The sequence below is a fragment of the Triturus cristatus genome, chromosome 1_1, assembly GCF_964204655.1.
Source record: "Triturus cristatus chromosome 1_1, aTriCri1.1, whole genome shotgun sequence".
Taxonomy (NCBI): domain Eukaryota; kingdom Metazoa; phylum Chordata; class Amphibia; order Caudata; family Salamandridae; genus Triturus; species Triturus cristatus.
Window position 1 is genome coordinate 109,091,000 of NC_140579.1, and position 22,039 is coordinate 109,113,038.

The following is a 22,039-nucleotide window of genomic DNA, read 5'->3' on the forward strand; positions in this document are numbered from 1 at the left end:
TAAAGGTGCTTTTGGATGAATCTGTATACAACTTTAAAAAGTTTAAAAAAGTTAATCTGATAGGTTTGGCGTAGCCTGTTTTGTGTAATTAATTATGTTAATTGTTTAATACATTGTTTGTTAATTTAACTTTTAGAAACGTGTTGTGTGTTTTGTATCATTATATTGTGGGAAGTAAATTGATCATAATTAAGGATTAATTCATTTGCAATCAATGACAATTAGTAAATTGACAAATATTTAAGTTAATAGTGCAAATAATGTGTTTTTTAAAGTTAAGTTTTAGGTGCGGGTTGTGAGTGTTTTAGGGGTATAAGGTGGGAAACACATTAGTATTATTTCAAAATTATATTTTTGGTAATTAATAATGTTTAAATAATATGTAATCAATTTAAAAATATTCATGTCAATTGTGTAATGTATTAAATAGTTTTCTTTGCGATTTGTGTTGTAGTTTTTGTATGTGTAAAGGGTGTATGGGAAAATATTTATACTAAATAATAAATAAAGTAAATTTATAATATTTATTTAAATTATTTTTTAATTTAAATATGCACATAAAATATTTTTCGTTTTATATATTAGGGGCTCTATTACGATGTCCGCCCGCCGCCGCAACGGTAAAAAGGGACCGCCTGCCATAGGAGTGGTGGTCTCGTCATTCAAATTAGGATACGCCCCCCACACTGGCGGGCGCACCACGCATTTTTTACATTGCGGCGGGCGATGCTGTAAGCAGCACCCGCTGCAACGTAAAAAATGCATGTGGTGCATTTGCATGCACAACGTGACAGGCACCGCGCGGTGCCTGCCACCTTGTGCATGCAAATGCAGGGGGTACCATAGGAACCCCCCATGTGCACCCCCCACCCCCTCAACATGCTGGGGGCCGCTACGGGTCCCCAACAGCGAGAAACGCATGCCTTTCCAGGGCGGCAACGCCGCCATGCAAAGGCTGCTCTCCGCCAGCATCCTGAAATGGTTGGCGGTGTCTTACAGACACCGCCACCATATTGTGGAAGTTTTCCACCCGGTCAACGAGTCGACTGGCGGAAAAGCAGCGGACGGTCTTTCCATCCGCCGCGGACCCCCCCACCATCTTAATGTGGCGGGGGGTCAATCATGGTAGGATGGCAGGCGGATCGCCCCCGCCGGGCCGGCGGAGGCTACCGCAGGCTGGGTCGATCCGCCCGCCATCCTAATAGGCCCCATAGTGTGAGAGGTGGGAGTAAATGGGAAGGTAATTAAAAATGATTAATTTAACAATAATTAACAATCGCTGGCTTTCAAGGGGTCCACCAAGCAGCAAAGAAAAAAACATCTTTGGAGGCCATCGGGAGGCTTGTCAATTTACCTTAAACTGAACAGGAAAATAACAATAAACTCAGTTCCAACTCAAGATGAGATGCTCCAAGCGCTCGTATTGGAGAGTCCCAAGACATCTGCCTCCAGAATCAAGATCCTCCTGATTAACATCTACTTTAACAGCTTTGGCTCATTACGAGCCACAAAACTGAGCCAGCTGAGCAACAATTTGGATCAAATTCTCTGTGATCATGTCAAGCATGAAATAATAATCTGTGGTGACTTCAACCTGAGACACCTAGGCTCATCCAACACCGCATGTTCACCTTTAAATTACTTAAGTACTCAACTAAAAAAAACCTTGAGCAAACACAGACTTAAGTCTGCACAGAGCATAGATAATAATCTTGACCCATCAATCCAGCTTCTGAAATCCTTTAGAGGGATAAACAACATTGATTACGTTTTTGCCTCTGAAAAACTCATGAACCATCTTGTGAGTTTTAAAGTGCATCCCTCGAATAATAGCGATCACCTTACTCTCTGTACAATTTTTAATTTTCACCTACCTAAATGCAAGGGCCGTAAGGTTCTGGGCACCTCCTGCAACAATGAATCAGTACACTTAATCCAGAAAATAAAATGGAGTTACGTTAATCCACAGAAACTAGTAACATGGAAGTCACCACTGGAGAGTCTCCTCAGGCCCAAAGTGGCGAATATCTATTAACTTACTGGGCATCTATAACGAGGGGCATCCATGAATCACTGAATTCCCGTCCAGGCCGTGGGTGACCTCAGTCAAAAGCTTCTAATAAAAATCATTCTATACTGACTAGCTCACGGCTTATTCGAAAGTTGACGAAGGCACGCAAGAAAACCCAGATACGGAGGAAACATGGCGGCAGCTAGTTAGCTGTCGCAGCACTCCATTTTGAGTTCCCTGTTCGTGCGCTAACAACTAGAATATGCGAAGTCACTTACGCGGTATGGCGGACCTGTAGATACGCCGCTCTGCGATAATACCTGGATGTCAGATGTGTGGAGACGGGAGGTGTCGAGACATCGCCATTGCCATTGCCGTAGTTGGAGACATCAGTCCGCGGGTTGATTCCCGCGAAGTTGCTGCCGTTCTGACTGCTGGATTTGCTCCTCCCTCCAGGCTTGGCTCGGCTACGGCGGACGAGAGGGCAGGGATCTTGGTCGATTGCCGAGCTCCGAGGCAGGCCGTTCTCGGCTTGCAACTGTGGCATCTGGCTGCGCTGGGGCTCCGTCGAGGAAGGAAGGCTCGTAGCCTTCTCCAGGGGCCTCGCAGGGAGGAATTCCACATTTCATCTGAGTTTGGTAGGAGGGGTAGGGGGAGAGTGAGGGGGGGCAAACCCACAAACGATTTATGGAGAGGTGAGAGGGCTCAGGCTCAGGCGGAGTTCTCTGAGGTAGCAGAACCGTTACAAGGGTGTTCTGGCAGGATAAGAGACCCAGAGGGACCTGTGCCTGTGCCTGTTTGTTTGGACGTCTCTGTCAATAGCCCTGTTTCCGGGCTGCCCCCCGTGCATGATACTGTTGAAACCAATATAACTGTTGAATCAGCTGTTGAATCAACTGAGGGAGATCAGATACTATCATCTTCTGAAGGGTTATCGAAGCCATATCGGACCGCTCAGGCTGCTCAGGCCACTCAAGGGTCCTTCTTAAAGACAAAAGTCTCCTCTTATCTTTCGGGTGAGGTTAAGGCGAAACGCGCTTTTACTAATAAAGCAGCAAAAAATCCTAAGACTGACAGAAACTTCAAGGCAGTTAAGAATATAGCCAAGAATATAGAGTCTAGGATAACGCCGTCCTTGCGGTCTTATTTTAAGGCTATCCCGCAGGTTCTGCGCCTTCCCGATCAGCAACTATTTGAAAGTACCTCTTCCACGATGGCGTCACAGAACTATTTTGAGTCTTCTTTATCTACAGGTACAGACCCGGTTATTTCTTCGGGGTCGGTACCGGGGCCAGTTCCGGCTAAAACAAACGCGTCGTTGCTCCAGGTTGAGAGTATTGATACAAATGCAGAGGAGACTGTTGAGGCTACGGATAACATCGGTAGTCTCTCAGTCCTTCCCACCCAAGGTTCCACCCCCCCTGTTAAGAGTCCTAGTGCTCCGGGTCAATTGGATTCTTTATTACAAGGCCAAATGGATCGCCCATGCTCCATAGAGTCTCCGACCCACTTGTTATCCCTAAAACATCTGGCTATGAAGCCCTTATCAACGGTTTCCAATTTCGGGTTTTCATTAACAGGGTCATCTCATAGTAACAACTTACCACAAGAGGATGGTCAAAGGGATATAACCTCTGCCCCAGATACATGCTCAGCTGGCGGGGTTGATCCATCTTTGGCCTCTTATCTCCAGTCGATGTTTTCATCCCTATCAGCAGACATCAAAAAAGGCTTCGAGGCCTCGTCAGCTATCCAGTCTGAAATTCGGAACTACTGCGAATCTCTAGATAGTAAACAAGTTAACCTCGCGACAAGAACAGAAAGATTGGAGGATAACATGACTGTTATGTCTTTGCATTTGGACGAAACCAAACTGGATATCAATAAGCTCAAAAGGGAAGATCTGATGCTGGCTGAGAGGATGGAGTCTTTGGAGAATAATGCACGCCGCAATACCCTTCGTATTCTTAACATTCCGGAAGGTAGTGAGGGGTCAGATATTAAGCAATATATCACTCAGTTGCTAAAAGACTCTTTGAGATTAGATCAGTCGGTTGAGGATCTATCTGTTGACATCCAGCGCATTCGCAGAGACCCCTTCAGGAGAAACCCTCAAAGGGAAAAACCAAGAAAAATATTAGTGAACTTCCGTACTTATAGTTTGAAGGAATCCATCTTGGGTTTGGCCCTAAAGCAGAAGTCATTGAGCGGGAAGGGGTTTAACTTCCAGGTTAGATCAGACCTCTCAAGGGCCACATTGGATAAGCAGTGGGAGTTTGGGAGGAGGTTGGAGGCATTTAGGAGTCTTGGTGCGGTGGCTCAGCTAGCATTTCCAGCCACCCTGAAGGTTATGCATAATAATACTATGCACAACATTCGATCAGTGCAGGCGGCTGATGAACTCCTAGCTTCTCTGGGGAAGAGCAGAGAGAAGAATAAGGATAACGGGGGCTCTAATTAGGTGCAGTTGAGAGTGATGTAGCGTACTGTTTTTTTTAAAAAAAAGAGTAGAGAAGGAAGGAAGAAGGAGAAAAAAAAAAAAAGAAAAATCAAGCGAAAAAAAAGGGGTTTTGGGGGCACGGAAGGATCTATAATACACTGCTTTTCCTACTTTTCTTTTTACCATTTCTTTCTCTCCTCTCTCATATCTTGTGGGCGTATTTGTAAATGTAACAGTAAAGACAGTAAGATAGTAAAGACAGTAAAGATAGATTAAAACAGGACAGGAGCTCAGTAGGAGTGCTATCTACTGGAATTTCCAGAATAGATAAAGTAAGGGTTTCCCATGGGGAGGGGGGAGGTCTGGGTGGGCACGGGGGGGTGGTGCAAGTAAAAATTTCTAAAAAGTCCTCTTTTTTTGCCCGTTGTTACATTCTTTGGGTATGGAGAATCATGATTCTGCAAGAGAAAGTTAGTATTATTAGTATCGCTAGCATAGGTTTTTCTTTTTTTAGCTATGGGGTGAATACCTGGTTGGGGGGTGGAATTTGTCTCTATGGATAAGCTTAGAGTTCTTTCATGGAACATTAATGGCCTTCGCTCTAGCCCAAGAAAATGGAAGATTATGCAGTATCTCCGAGATTTTGATGCTCAAGTATTGATATTACAAGAGACGCATCTTACGGAAAAAGAGATGCTTTCTTTAGTTAAAAAAAATAGATGGGTCGATTTTTGTGTATCTACTACACAAAACACTAATACTAGAGGGGTCGTGATTATCTTTAAAAAATCATTAAAAGCCAGGTTAGTTGAAAAACTTGTTGATTCAAGCGGGAGGTGGATTATTGTTTCTGTAATTATAGCTGGGGCCCGAGTTACCATAGTAGGCTATTATGGGCCTAACCAGGATGACTCATCAGTTCTAAGTACCGTCTTCTCCCATTTTCTTCTTTATCCAGAACCGATCATCCTGGCTGGAGACTTTAATGTGGTCTTAGACCCTCTCCTTGATAAATCTTCATCTAATAGACCCATATCTTCATCTAAAACTAGGTCTCTTTTACTTGAAAAAATGAAAGAGTTCGGATATGTGGACGTATGGAGACTTAAGTCTGGTCTAAGACAGGGCGTCTCATTTCGGAACTACAAATATCAACACCAGTCGAGGATAGATTTAGCATTGGTCAGTCAGGAATTAGGTAAACTGGTGCAAAAGGTCTACTATCTCCCCTTTCATCTCTCTGACCATGCTGCTCTATGCCTTGAGCTGGTTGGGCTGTCGGAAACCACTGCCACTGCTAGAACATGGTCGTTTGACCGCTCGTTCCTTAATGTTCCAGATGATATTTCTTTTTTAAGAACAGAAACGCAGTATTTTTTTTAAAACAACACTGGCTCAGCTTCGTCCGGCTCTGTATGGGACGCATTTAAGGCTTTTTTGCGTGGCCTAATTACCAACAAGGTCTCATATAAAAGGAAAACTTATAGAGACACGGTCATCTCGTTGGAAGCAGATTTAGCTATGGTTCAGGATAATATCTTGTTACATCCTGTCGCTCCTCCAGAAATATTAGAAGAATGGCAAAATAAAATACTTACATTAAAGGGGGAACTGGGTTCCATACTGAACTTACGAGTTCTTCAGAGATGGGAGGCCAGTAAGATGGCCCACTTTGAATACGGGGAAAGTGCTGGAAAGCTTTTGGCTTGGAAAGCAAAAACGGATCGTATTAGAAATAATATTGATCAAATCTCGGCAGAAGGTACGGTCCACTCAGCGGATAATGATATCAGAAATGCCTTCCGTGATTATTTTAAGAACATATATTATGAGGATAAGAGCATCGATGCAAGACAAGTTGAGGACTGGCTGAGTGGAGTATCTCTTCCCTCTCTTTCTCCTGTTCAGAAAGTTGCCTTGGATAGACCTATCACAAAAGAAGAGGTAACTGGAGCTATCTTAGGTAGTAAGAAGGGCAAGGCATCAGGTCCGGATGGCCTCCCTTCGGAGGTTTATCAGGTTTTATTACCAACAATAGTTCCCTTCTTAACTCAGCTGTTTAATCAGATCTTTTTGGAGGGGGTGTATCCTCCTGAATCTTGGAACGAAGCCTCTATTACTTTGATATTAAAACCTGGTAAACAGGCTGACAGCTGTGGGTCATATAGACCAATTTCTATCCTAAATTCAGATTACAAGCTTTTTTCATCTGTCCTAGCTAAAAGGTTGGGAGAGGTGGCACCCTGTATTCTACATCAGGATCAGCGGGGCTTTGTGAAGGGTCGCCAGCTCTTTGAGTTGACCTATGATCTGATGGGTGCTATCGACATGGCGACTACGGACTCCTTGCCCTTAGCTGTTATCACGTTGGATGCCGCCAAGGCCTTCGACAGGGTGAATTGGACATTCCTGTCGGGGGTCTTGGCGAAGTTCAATATTGGCGAGGGTTTCCGTGGAGCGGTCGTTTTGCTGTATCGGAATCCAACAGCTTCTGTATTAGCCAATGGTGAATTGTCAGATCCCTTTAATATCACTCGGGGTACCAGGCAGGGCTGCCCACTCTCCCCTCTCCTATTTGATTTATACATCGAGCCCTTTGCCCAACGATTGAGGGATGATGTTAATATCAAGCCCTTTATCTATAGGGGATGGGAGAGGAAGGTAGCCCTGTATGCGGATGACATTCTCATTTTTTCTTCTGACTTGAGTACAGCATTACCCGCGATCATTGCACAGGCCAATGACTATGGTGAGATGTCAGGATACCAGATTAATGCATCCAAAACAGAGATGATGATATGGAATGAGGCTGAGCCAGTGGTAGGGGTCCAGCCCAACTGTTCCATGCGGTATCTCGGACTTACCATCGTTAGAGATATAGACAAAATTGTACCGCTGAATTTAGACATAGTGACAAGAGATTGTAGAAAGCTTATGAGGTCGTGGTCTTCGCTCTCCCTTTCCATCTTGGGTAGAGCTAATTTGGTAAAGATGTTTATTTTACCTAAAATTTCTTTTCTGTTCAACAGTATTCCATTGTACTTTGAACCTTCTATTTTACAAAGACTGCAAGGTTATATTAGTTCGTTTATTTGGAACGAGCATACACCTCGGATAGCATGGAAAAAGATTAGACGCCGCAGAGAAAAGGGGGGATTAGCAGCACCTGATTTACAGCTATATGCTTGGGCTTTCCAACTTTCCCATGCCAGGATGCTGCTTAAGATGCCAACAAATGTGGGTATAGGAAGCATGTTTGCTGCATTATTGAGAGGAGGGGGAGTAGACCAGAATGGTTTTTTGTTTAAATTTGGGGATCCCAAGTTTTTAAAAAAGATTAAGTTGAAGATTTTGTTGGGTTTCATAAGAACATGGGTCAAAATAAGAGGTGCAATAAAGGTGGGTTATTTCTCAGGTAGGTCACCATTATGGAACTCCCCCGGTTCCCCGGTGTGGCTTCTTGACAGCTTGGCAGTACCTCTGAGAGAGGCGGGTCTGGAAATTTGGGGAGATCTTTTTTTTGATGGAGTTTTGCTATCTTGGGACCACATACTAGCTAGAGTGGGGTTAGGTCTCTCTAAATTTAAATATCTACAGATAGCAAGTTGGGCCCGTATGCAGAGCTCTGTCAGAGGTAGGTTTGAAATAGGTGGTGAGAGTAGTATAGTGACCTTGTTGATGGATAGACCCCCTGCACCTAAAGAGATTTCGTTTTGGTACAACTTGTTACTAGATGAAGTTGACGGGGAGTTTGCCTTACCTGAGACATTATGGAGTTCCTCTTTCCCAGGGGAAGACCTTGAGACCATCTGGTATTCCTCTTGTAAAATCTTATGGGATACGGTGAAGCCATCATGGTTATGTAGGAACCACCTTTTTACTCTACACAGGGCTTATTACTCCCCACAGCGGCTATCTAAATTTTCTAATGAGTCCACTGTGGCATGCCCTAAATGCGGATTGTTAGCAGCCTCGGATCTACATATGTTTTATGAATGCCCACTGGTGTTACCTTTTTGGGATGCTATTAGCACACTGTTGACAACATCTGTGGGATATCAAATTTCAATTAATGCACTGTTCGTAATTTTTGGAACATCACTGGAAGTTCAAGGTTCGGTTAAAAAGCTTTTGTTTTATTGTATCCTACTTGCAAGAAGAGAGATATGTAGGAAATGGAAGGATCCACTGCCTCCCACCTTGCTGGACTGGCGCTTATCAGTATTGCGTACATCAAAAATAGACCTAGTAAGATCGGGTAATCCCGAAAAACGAGACTTTTGGCACCTCCTGAATTGGGCCTAAGTGTGTGCTTGGGGTTTTTTTTTTCTTTTTTTTTTTCCCCACATTGTCCGATGATTAACGATGCTTGGTCTGCTCTCCCTCCTATATATGGATATACCCAGATATGGTTATTTAACAGCAGCAACATTGCCCCTATATGGATTAACATTTCGCGGTGTTTACTCTGGAGAGTTTTTGAACAACACTGAGTGCTATCCTAGTATGTGAGAGCACTTCCAGTTTATCTGTGACAGTGTATCGTATCATTTTTTTCTCTCCTAGAGTTTCTATGCGACTCTCCAAGGGCAAAATGAGGACAAAAAATGAGGAAAGAAAAGAAAAAAAAAAAGGGGAAAAAGAGAAAAAAGAAAACCCAGAATGGACTAGTCAATACTGCGCTGCAATTGGAACTTCATGGCGCAAGAAAACAACATAAACAATTGATATGGCAGGAAAAAAATCAGCAGAGCAACCATAACCATGCTGATTTATGGAGGCACATCAAAAACAAAACAAGTCAGGAAGTTATAAGGTGTAATGCCATCCATGAAACTGTGTGGTCCTCGCACGTAAAAAAGCTATACGTTGTCGATCAACTAAGAGTTTTCCCACTTGAATCTTCAGACCCCATTGACGACTCAAAGGGCTGTGTCCCTATGTATACGATCAACAGCATTAAAAAAGCACTACGTAACACACAAGCCTCAGGTACACCTGGCCCAAATGGCCTCCCTGCCCAACTCTTCAAAGAAAGATTTGGCACTATGGCCAGCAATACTTTCCCTATTGTTTGCCATCTGCTTTAAGTTCCATCAAGTGCCTTACAGCTGGAGAGGTTCAATACTGTATCCAATTTTTAAAAAGGGCGTCAGAGAACCCCATCAACTACCGCCTGATAGCCTTATTGGATATTGAGGCGAAGATCTATGCAGCTGCTATTCTAAATGATCTAGAGACCTGGGCAACAACAAACACCATAATTCCTTTCTGTTAAACAGGCTTTAGACCAAACTCCTCCACACTGGATAACATAATTTTCTCTATCCTATCTTGTCCACCAGGCAAACAGCTGGAAATCTTTAGCTCTTTACGCATGTTTTGTGGACTATTTGTCAGCATTCAACCTGGTGGACAGAGGTATTCTATGGAGCAAACTCCAGGAGTGGGTATTCCAGGTGGCCTGCTCAACGCCATCAACATGGGTGCTGGTCAAGTTGTCAGATACTGCATTAACCAGGAAGATCAATACCAACTAAGGGCTAAAGCAAGGGTGTGTCATTGTTCCAATGTTGTTTAATCTATACACGGAGGACATGTCCCAGGCACCCTCGGTCTAAGTCCACTCTCTCCCCGCAGCTCTGCTGTACCATCTCTTGCCTCCAGACCCCGACCTCCTCCTGCTGCTTGCTCCTGCTGCTTGCTCCTGCGCCTGCTGCCCGCTCCAACTGGGACCAGACGGCCTGCAACCACCGTAACCTTTCTCAGCCGTTATTTTTTCCCTGTTGTGTCACTGTCATTGTGCCCATCTGTGTCTTACTCTAATTCCACCACTGTTTTTATTTTCTCGTGCCTGCCTGTTCCTTTCGCCTTTCACCGCTGCTGCCCCTGCAGCCCCTCCTGCCCAGAATTCCCCCCGGGAATTTCCCCCCTGGAATTCCCCCACTCCTGCCTCCCAGCCTCTCTTCCCTCCCACCTTCCCTACTTAATGGCGGCTGCTGCACGGTAGTGCCACCAGCACGCCAAAGATGCACCAAAGGCAAGCTCGTCTGCGCCCGTCCGCGACCCGACCACGGCCAGTGACAGGAACCCTGGACCTCCCACTACCCTTCGCTACGACACCACCAATCTCCTCGCACTCAACCCTGGAAGACTTAGAGAATGCCAACAGGTCTCGCCGAACATGACCCACAGCCAGTTCTCCTGCCTCCACTGCTGCCAGACCCTCACCGCCACCCCAGCCTCCAACACCTTCGACACCAGCACCGGCGACACCCTAAAACGCATCCTCCTCAACGTACGCTCCGTACACAAACACGCCATGGAAATCTGGAACCTACTCGACTCTCTCTCCCCCAACATCGCCTTCTTCACAGAGAACTGGACCAACGCATCCTCCGCCCCCAAAATCAGCACCTCCATCCCAGACGGATACAAGATCCAGAAGAAACACCGCCCTAAACCCCCAGGAGGGGGCCTCGCCATCGCCCACAAGAGCACCCTCCGCCTCACCACCTCCAGCGAAACCTTCCCCTACGCCTGATACCTGCACTTCCAGATCCAGACAGCCCCCAAAGCCACACTCTGAGGAACCCTCATCTACAGACCCCCCGGCCCCCGAACACCCTTCGCCACCACCATCACTGACTTCATCGCACCCCACGCCATCGCCTCAACAAACTACATACTCATTGGAGACATGAACTTCCACCTTGACAACCCCAGCGACTCCAAATCCACTATCCTTCGTGACAACCTCACCAGCATTAGACTTCAACAACTCATAAGCACCGACCCACAGAGCAGGACTAGGCCTGGGCTAAAATTCCGTTCCGCTCGCGGAAATTGCGTTAATTTGATATCTTCGTGCTCCGTGGAGAGCGCGAAAATGTCAACATTTCCGCAATCCGCATTTTACCGGAAATTTTTTGCTTGCTCGCGCTGAAAAATGATACATTCTCGCGTGCGCGCGATCGCCTTACCTGAATCCACGCGTTTGCCGAAAAGTTTTCCCGATCCGGTCGCGTTCTCCACAAGATGTTGGATTGTTGGTAGCCATTTGCGCTCTCTCACGACAGTTCGCTCCCGCAGTAACGTCATTCGTCGCGCGATCACGTCTTTCTTCTCGCGATCATGCATCGCGAGACAAGTGAAAACAAGATGGCCGCGCCCGCGAGCAACCGAATGGGTCAGTTGGCGATCCGCGACCACGCAGAAAATACCGCGAATGGGAGGGAAAAAAACTTCCGTATCTTCGCGATATTTCCACGTGTTTGCGGAGATTTTTAACATTATCGCAATAATTTGCGAAAGTGAATTTCGCAAATTCCGCCCACCCCTAAGCAGGACATACCATCGACCTCATCTTCGCGTCAGGAAACAGCGTCCAATTCAGCCACACAATGCAGCCGCCTTGGACCGACCACCACAGTGTACACTTCGCCATCAACAAACCCAAGGCTACCAAATCAGCCCAAACCAGCCCCACGCCCACCACGAAGGAACTGGAACAAGGTTACAGATGAGCAACTTAACTCCACCCTTACCCAAGACAACCACACATGGGCACCTGATGCAAACGATGCAGCCAGAGAACTCCACACCTGGATCTCCAACAGCGCAGACAAGCTTGCTCCGCTACGCAACCCCAACAGACAACGCCCCAGGAAAGCTGCCTGGTTCACCACTGCTCTCCAAGAAGCCAGACGCACATGCAGACGCCTGGAGAAGAACTGGAGAAACACCAAGACAACCGAAAACCACACCACCTACAAGGACGCCATGATGGACTACCACAACCAGATCAGAGCTACCAAGAGGAACTTCACACCAAAATCCTGGACAACTCCACCAACTCCAAGGAACTTTTCAGTGTCATTCAAGAATTCATCAACCAACGCAGCAAAGCCACAGACATCACCTCATCCCAAGACCTCTGCGACAAGCTTGGAACCTATTTCCACCTCAAGATCAAAAGCCTCTACCACAACTTCATCGACCATCCACCAGGCGCTACAGACAGCCCCTCACCCCCCAGAAACACCAGCCAGCCCACCATCTCCAACTGGACACCAATCACGGCTGAAGACACTGTCTCGACCATGAAAAGAATTCACTCGGGGGCCCCCAGCAACCCCTGCCCCCCTCATATCTACCACAGAGCCGCGGCTTCCATCGCACCCAAACTACAACGCACCATCAACACCACCTTCAAAACAGGCACCTTCCCAGATGACTGGAAGCGCGCAGAAGTCAGACCCCTACTCAAGAAGCCCACAGCTTACCCCACCGACCTCAAGAACTATCGGCCCATCTTGCAGAGAAAACAGTCAACATGAAACTGACACAATTCATTCAGGATAACGCCATCCTCGACCCGTCCCAATCCGGATTCCGAAGCAACCACAGCACAGAGAGTGCTCTACTCGCCGCCACAGATGACGTCCGCACCCTCCTGAACTAAGGCCACTCTGCAGCCCTCATCCTATCAGAGGCCTTCAACACCGTCTCCCACCGCACACTAGTCGCCAGACTACATGATGCAGGCATACAGGGAACAGCCCTGGACTGGATCGGATCATTTCTCACCGGAAGAAGCCAAAGGATCAGACTCCCACCCTTCCTCTCCGACCCCATGAAAATCACCTGCGGAGTCCCACAGGGTTCATCTCTGAGCCCAACCCTCTTCAACATCTACATGGCCCCCTTCGCAGCCATCGTCCGACAACACGGCCTCAACATCGTATACTACGCCGACGACACCCAGCTCATCCTCTCCCTCACCAAAGACCCCACCACTGCCAAACTCAACTTCCAGAAAGGAATGCAAGACGACGCAGTCTGGATGACCAACAGCTGCCTGAAGCTCAACGCAGAGAAGACAGAAGTCCTCATCCTCAGTACCAGCCGTTCTGCATGGGACAGCGCCTGGTGGCCGACCGCCCTCGGACGCCCACCCAACCCCTTAGAACATGCCAAGAACCTCTGCATTGTACTTGACTCATCACTCACCATGAACATGTCAACACTGTCACCTCCAGCTGCTTCAACACCGTCTGCATCCTCCGCAAGACCTTCACGTGGATCCCCCCTGAGTCAAGGAAGACAGTTACCCACACACTCATCGCCAGCAGACTGGACTATGGAAACACACTCTACACCAGCATCAACAAGTCCCTACTCCGCAAACTCCAGACAATACAGAACACCGCTGCCAGACTCGTCCTCGGCATCCCTCGACACAAACACATCAACCAACACCTAAGAAGTCTCCACTGGCTCCCCGTGGAGAAAAGAGTCACTTTCAAAATCCTCACTCACGCCTACAAATGCCTACACAACAACGGACCCAAATACCTCAACGACAGAATCAACTTCCACGTACCCAAAAGAAACCTCTGATCTTCCAACCTTGCACTGGCCGAAACCCTGCTCATCCCCAGAACCAGAGCAGGCGAAAGATCCTTTTCTCTCATTGCAGCCAAGACCTGGAATGAGCTACCGGCAGACATCAGACACGCCCCCTCCATGAACACCTTCAGGAAGGCCCTCAAGACCTGGTTCTTCTGATAAACAGATCTGCAGACCCCCCCCCCTCAGTGCCTTGAGACCCTCATGGGTTAGTAGCGCGCTTACAATTCCCTGATTGATTGAATGCCAATCTAATCCCTCCAAAAATAGGTAAAACTAAGATCACAATCTTGCAGTATGTGGATGACATTGTTCTGCTCGACAACTCAAAAATAGGAATCCAGAGAGCATTAAACTTTCCTTCACACATATAACATAGCAAATAAGATGATAGTAAACGCCTCCAAAACGAAGGTGTTATCTTTCGGTAGGAAGCAAAACCAAACAAGCCGCAATGTCTCTGGGTCCCTTAAAAATCTCAGGAGCCAAATCGTATAACTACCTGGGCACATGGTACTCAGCACATGGTGCACCTACAAAACACATGCATCATTTAAAGGATAAGGCAGCATTAATCACCACTAGACTCTGCCAATTACACACAGCCCTTGAAAGTCCTCCCTCAGCCCCAAACAGAAAAGTGCTCCGGGCCGTATTACCATCTGCAATCACTCATGGCAGTGAGGCCTTTCCGGGCCAACTCACTAAAATTATTGAAAAACTACATCTAAAAGTCTACAAAAGAGTATTCAAGTTGCCTTATTATATCAGGGGACCCTTGGTGAGACTCGTATTTGCCTGGAGGGCCTTGAATGGTCTAGTATGGGGTCCTTTCTAAAGTATTATCATAGATGCACCACGGCGACGCCAGGCACCCTGAAATGTATCCTGCAAAATATATTCAAATATAAAAACAACCCCTGGTCCACTTATCTAACGGTAGCAGCTAGTCTTCAAATCGACTTGACCGTTCTAAACACCTCACCACTCGCGCACATTGCAGTAAATAGTATATTGAAAAACACAGATAAAAATCCTCTTGAAGAGTGCAGACATGGAAAATATTAAGTCCACACCGCCGCTAAGGACCCTGGCAGCATCACACAACAATGACAGGTGCAACCTTATCTTAATTGCACAATCGGGAAAGCTTGCCTAACCCAAATTTTGGCAGTAAGGATGCTGGCATTACAAATCAAAGACTTCAACCCAAACTGGCTTCTGCTCTCCAAGATTGTCAAGTGCAGACTATGGGGCTACAAATCTGAAACTTTTACACACTTACTTTGCTGCTGCCCGACATTGCTAAACTCCCTGTGAATACTATTAAAGCCACTCCTTTTTCTTAATGACATAAGAATATGTAACAATGCAATGAACTGGATTTTTAGTACCATGGTTCCCCTTCAACTGGCAAGAATAGGCAAATGTTTTAAAGCAGTGCAGGACCTACTTAAAAATACACAACAAACCAAAGAGATGACCACAGATTGATAAGTCTTAGATCCTGCACTACGGACATTAGGCATTGTAAAGTCTGATCCCTCGGTAATTGAGTTTTAATAATTTCTATGTAATTAATCCAAATCATCGCGGATTTAAACCAATTCTATTTATTTATTTTAATAAATTTTACACTGGTTTGTTTAGAAAAGATCTTAAATAGCCAAATTACCCTACACTTAACCAAGGCCAACTGTACACTGAGTTCTATCTTTCAGTACAATGTGACAGTCACACTAGAGGGTATTGAAGAACCCATTGATTCTTTAGTTTGTATAATGTGTATTTTAAAAGTTTCATATTGTTATGGTTTTAAGTAACTACACAATACATTTTGTATTGATATTATTAATTTCTTATTTCTTATTTGTTAATATTAAGGGGCTTTTTTCGATGTCAGTGTTGCCGCCGTAAACTGGCCTTAACACAATCTCCCATAGGGAAATGGGAGTTTGTGTTCATCCCTGCACCACGTGGCAGGCACCTCGGGGTGCCTGCAACATGGTGCAGAGATCAACAAGGGGGTAGCTCGACCCTCAACCGGAGGCTGCAAAAAGAAGGGGGCCCTGCTAGGGGCCCCCAAACTTGCTTTCTGACAGGCATTCCATGTCAAAAAGCCCAGCATAGAAACCCTGTCTGAAACCATGCATCATAATCCGGACGGCGGAAACGCCATCCATTTGGATTACGAGCCGGTTTCCGACTGTCCAACGGGCTAAAGGAGCCTGTCAGAATCTAGCTGAAATGATCCGCTGGTTTCAATTCCGACCGGCTGTAGTGTAATCAATCATCCAGTCGAAATTGAAACCAACGATCTGGGTCACAAAGCCTCCGACCTAAGGTTGAAGGCTTTACGACTGAGATCGTAATAGGCCCCTAAATGTTTAATTAAGATTTAATTATGAAAATGTTGAAAATAATCATTTTTAAATATATATGTATGTTGTGCTTTTTTTTTTCTAAGGATAAATGGTGGGGTGGTAATTAACTATAACTCTTTTCGGAATACATTTATAATATTAATATTTTAAGTAATAATTAAATATATGCCATAAGTAAATAATATTATTTAAAATAACATCTTTAGATATGTGTTGTATTCTTTGTTGAAGCTTAGGATAGAATGTAACTTAAGTTGATTCCATAAGACAGCAGCACCTTCAATTTCTAGACCCTCTGTCTTTTGACCAGCGATTATGTCCCTGGTTGGCTGCAGGTCATTACTTCAGTCCAGATTAAGATCTTTAAGTTTCCTATGTTGGCAGCTCGTGCTGAGTGCATATACTTCAGAAAACTGGCTTTCTGAGCAACATGTTAGTCACTCTTTTTTTGTTGGGGAGTTTTATATAGCACAAACTTGACCCAAAGGTATCAGGTATCAGAGCGCTTTACATGAGCACCAGTTGTGTTACATAAGGACACATTCATTTTTGTTAGGCACGGGGAGATTCAGTGATTTGCCCACACAGGATGTTGAGCGTCGTTGCTGAGACTCGAACCCGGTTCCCCAAATTTGAGGTCAACCGCCCTAGCCGTTAGGCCACATCCTTTCCACTTAGGCCCTCATTACAAAGTCGGTCTGAATGCAATCAGACCGATTCCTTGTCGGAATCGTTTCCGATCGACTTGGGTTCGGCAAATCCGACCAACCGATTACGATGTTTCCAAACAACGTTTGGTCGGACTCCCATGGACTTCAATGGGAGCCTGTGTTCCGACCGACAACACAGGCTCCCATTGAAAAAAGGGGTGGTTGTGGAAAACCTTTCACCCTGTGGCAGGCACCCCATGGTGCCTGCCAAACTCTGCATGGTTGTAAAGAGGTGTCCTATGGGTACCCCTACGGGCCCCAACTGGAGGCCTCGGGGTGTAGGGGGGCCTGTGATGGACCCCCAAAGTCAGTTCTTACAGCCGTTCCATGTTGAAGAAACCGATTTGGAAAGGCAGTCCCAATCTGAAATCGTGATACATCGGTTGGAAACGATGTCCATAGAGATGTACGATTCGGCTTCGACCGACTCTGAGTCTCCGAATGCTGGTCGGAACTGAGTCGGGAAGACCGAACTGTTAACTTCGATCATAATCGGTCGGTCAGAAATGTTTCCGAGTCGGTCGGAAACATGGGTTCCGACACAGGCTAGGAAAACCTGAATGCCGTTCGGAGCATTTCCGACCAACATTGTAATGAGGCCCTTAGTTTGAATTCCAACCTAATCTGGGCCGGTGATATATAGTGCGACAGCTGGAAATAAAACCTGAAGATGGTACTCTGTACTTTGTTGAAAAACACGCCAAATCTCCCTGAAAATGCATCTGTACCATTCACCAGCGTTGGAATTATTTTGCGCTGATTTTCTTCAAGAAGGTTTCAAATGTAGGCCATTTTGTTGTTTTAAACAGGTTTTAAAAAGCAAATTGAAGAGATACAGTTTTTGGTTTCAGTGACTTAAGATGTGTTAAGTGACCTCCTTTATCATCCAACCAGCATCCAAGGTATTTATATTTGTTGGATTTAGTCAAACGGTGTTTTGCCCATGAACCATTTTCTTCCAAACACTATGATATTCGTTTTTTTCTAAATGTACTTTCATTGCATTTGAGCTGCTGTGTCTGTACAGTGTGTTAATCAATGTTTGTAGGCCCATTGCTGTTTGATTCAGAAGGAATACTTCGTCCACATAGCACAGTTATGGAGTGGTTCACAAGTTTTGGAACGTGGCTGACCACGGAGTCCAGTTCCGGCAGTAGATCGCAGATATGCAGATTAAAAAGCGCAGGGGCCAGCACGCACCCTTGTCAAACACTGTGGTGGGTCGTAGTTTTGCTGTAAATGGTGTTATTATTTCCCAGTTTTACTCTGACCCAAGTGTTAAAGTAACGCAATTGAATGCCACACAGTGATGGAATTTGCCAGGCAGCAAGTTTGGACTAATGCAGCATGTGATTTATGTCGTCAAAAGATTGCTGTAGTCCATGAAACTGCAGTAGAGTAACTAGCCCTTGCTTATTTGTTTTGCTGCCAGGTCCATAACAGCCACCAGGTTGTCGGTGGTGCTGGAGAAAGGTCTGAAACCGGTTTGATTGATTGGAGTAAGTTTCTAGACTTAGCCCAGGTGTCAAGATCTTCCAATAGAAGAGAGGTGAAGTATTTGGCCTCTAAATCCAAGAATGCGACGAGATACTAGCTGTCGGGGCTGCCACAGCACCGTTCTTGTATATTGGGTGTAAAACAGAACCTTGCCAAGATGACGAAATAGAGTCCGTGACCACGCATGTTCTGCAAAGAGTTTCCAGTGATTTAGACCAGAACTCCCCATCCTGTTTATAAATGGAGGATGGGATGCTGTAAGGCTGAGAGCCCCATCTGTTCTACATTTATTAATCTGTTTGCTGATTCTTGCGGCTGTGAAGGTTAAGCCAAAGAGATGCATTTGATGGAGACTGCCTTCGAGGCTTGTTTCCTGTTTGTTGTCCCTGCTTTGTTAAAAAACTGAAATAATTGTGCATTTCTGTAAGCAAAGCTCCCTAGAACTTGGCTAAAAAGCTGTGGATTTCACAACCAGTTCAGATAATCCAGGCCTGAAATTTGACATGGTTTTTTCACTTCTACATTTCACCTCCTTTCATGTTTTCATCAGCTCCTTCCAAGTAGATCTTTACTCAGATATTGTGACTGAGAATCTACTTGGAGTGGATTTGGAGGGAAGCAGAAAAGTCACAGAGACTTCATAACCTCAATCAGTTCATAGTTGAATTATGTCTAAATTTAGGAAAATCTCGAAATCATAGGAAGCTTCTCTAGGGCGTTGGTCTGTGCCGTCCTAGTGACTAACTCAGGGTCCTCTGTCCTTATTATTCATAATTCAGTCCACTTTCCACTGCAGCTCCATCCAGGATATGAGGGTTTTCTTAGTAGATGTTACTATGAACTGTATGTTCAAGATCTTCTCGAGTCTCATCAGGACGACAATGTAGTCGGAGATGGTGCAGAAATGTGGAGGGTGTAAGTTAATTAGGTTATTCCACTGCGTACAATCAGAGAGCAGCTAGCACCTCAACAGCAGAAATGACCCAGCACTCGGATAGGAAAACCTAGCGTGTCGGACCTGGTGGGTCAGCCTCCTGTGAAGGTCTTCAGTTGTAGAAGCAACCAGCATTGCAAGAGACGATATCAACGCCACAGGCTACAGAGTGTAGAGTCAGATCAGGGGCCAGAGTCCAGAACACCAGGGAAAGACCAGGGGTGGATTCGGCAGACCCCCGTTCTCTTATAATCACCCCTTCGGTCACCCAGGCGTCCACCCCTCTCCGGCCATGAAGTGTATGAACTGGGAGCAGCAAAACACTGTTATCCTGTGCTTCATATGCACCCAGGCTTTGGGTGGCATCCCACTGTGTCACAGTGAACGTTGGTATGTCCTCAGGGTGCTGCACGCAGTGTAAGGACTGACAATCACACTATTTGTGATTCTCAAGATAGGTCAAGCAAGGACCAGAGCCAAGGATGCAGCGCTCAATATCCAAAGTCACTGCTTCTAGTTCTTCGCCATCCAGAGGGCTCCGCCTGAGCCTGTGTTAATGCCAGAATCTGTCTCTGGCTATGACACACCAGTCACCTGGTCACCTGGTCAGCCTCAGGACAGAGATTCTCTGCCAAGGGCCTCATTGCAGGTTCAGCAATCAAGAGTGAGGTCTCTCACTCTACAGAGGTTGCCTTGAAGAGTGAGGTCTCAGACGCAACAGAGGGTGTCTGTGCAGGATTATGAAGCAGAACCGGGCGGCTGATAGAGGACCTGAGCAGTTTCATTTTAAGGATTTTGGGGTCTCTGTACAGAAGAAATTTGAGTTTTACTATACATTTCAAACCCACATGATGCCAAACATTACTAAATGATGTTAATTATGTACACAAAAGCAGTTGAAATATGTCTTGCTGTGACTGCCCTAAATCCTTAAGATGACACTGGCTATAAGAGGCTAAGTTACAGGTAAGAGTAGGCGGAATGGCAGAGGAGTTCAGGTACAGAAATATAAAATACAGAAGTAAAATAGAGAAAACGTTTTTCAGGGGCTTCTTTGAAGGTGGGGGCCCTGAGCAACTGCCCACTTTGCCCATGTATTCAAAGGGGTATGAGAGGCAATATATATACAAGGCAAAACATAAAGTATGCACATAAAGCAAAAGAATGAGGAAATCCACGCTGTTGTTTGTGATCTTAAGTTGTATTTATTCAAGATGCACTCAGTTTTCATAAGAAGACAGCCAACGCGTTTCTCCCAGACATGGGCTTCTTCAGGGCAAAGCAAATCGTAGTCAGAACGCCAGGAGGTAAGGTTCTCGTCCAATTTCTAATTAAGTCAGTGTCGGGACAAACAAAATAAGAGGAATAGACCTCTCAGAAATGAAGCAGAGGTAGCCCAATAATTTGGATCGCACAGGTATATGCCTCTGATCAGCTGATTCATAGTGGGTGAAGGTATTTCGGTAATGTAGCTCTGTGTTTGGGCAGTGTCCAGCGCTGTTCCGTCCTCGCTGGAGACAGTACCACATGATGCCAAACAATCCTAAATGATGTTAATTGTGTACACAAAAGCCGTTGAAATATGCCTTGCTGTGACTGCCCTAAATCCTTAAAATGACACTGGCTATAAGAGGCTGAGTTACAGGTAAGATTAGGTGGAATGGCAGAGGAGTTCAGGTACAGAAATACAAAAGACAGAAGTAAAATAGAGAAATCGTTGAGTTTTTCAGGAGCCTCTTTGAAGGTGGGGGCCCTGAGCAACTGCCCACTTTGCCCATGTGTTGAGTTCTTCTGGGCGTTGTCAAGTAGCTTAATTCCGTTACAACTAGACAGCACAAGGACAATCCCTCAGCTCCAGGTGTCAGCGGTAAACTGATATTGACCCTTTGCTCATGCCAACACATACCAAAGGCCTCTGTTGGTGGCTTGTGAGTCCCAGGAAGCTTGTGTGATGCTGTTAGTGACAGCACCACTAGTGCCTGCTGACACACCCAGATCCCAAGCAGAAGGCTTTTCACACCCATGCTCTGCTTCATGTTATATGAGAAGCTGCCACATGGCCTACATTCTATGCTTTCCACAATCACTACACTTGTACTAGGGTGAAAGCTCAGTTAGGCAAGCAGCCTCTGAGGCTACAACAGCTTCTATCCAGTCTGGATTGGACAGGATGGAGCTTTCAGAGTTTTTTGAAGTCCCTCACTGCACAGACTCTTCTACTGGCAGCCCTCAGCCCTCCTTCCTCGGATGGTGGAGGAGAGTGTAAAGATGTTAGTATGAGTCTGTAAGAAGGGGATAATGACTAAACGTAAAGGACTTTTTATGGTGACTAACTTGAACTGTTTTATATCTGTCAATCACTGTAAACAGCAGGGAATACTTCTCTTAAGGGAAATGCCAAGATTCCTTCAAGTATGGCCACTGCCCCTGGAAGCCCAGCCGCAAGCCCTGAAGCCCCCAACACAATCAAGACACTTATCTGAATTCTCTGAGATCTGAGGCTTACTTCAGATCTCTGAGTTGCCCTTTAATGTGGTCCTAGAGAGACTCAAAGGTTTGGCTGCTGGATGTCTGGTAGTTCTATGTGAGAGACAGATTGTTGTGGGCACAGGCACCACTACCATACCAGAGAGGTCAAGGTAAAATCGACTT

At 45.7% G+C, this 22,039-nt stretch overlaps 1 protein-coding gene across 1 annotated transcript in view; it reads right to left on the reverse strand.

Annotated features, from left to right (window-relative positions):
* The window catches only part of LOC146869680 (uncharacterized), a 173,868-nt gene that overhangs the window by 456 nt on the left and 151,373 nt on the right, over window positions 1–22,039 (reverse strand). The window lies entirely within an intron of this gene.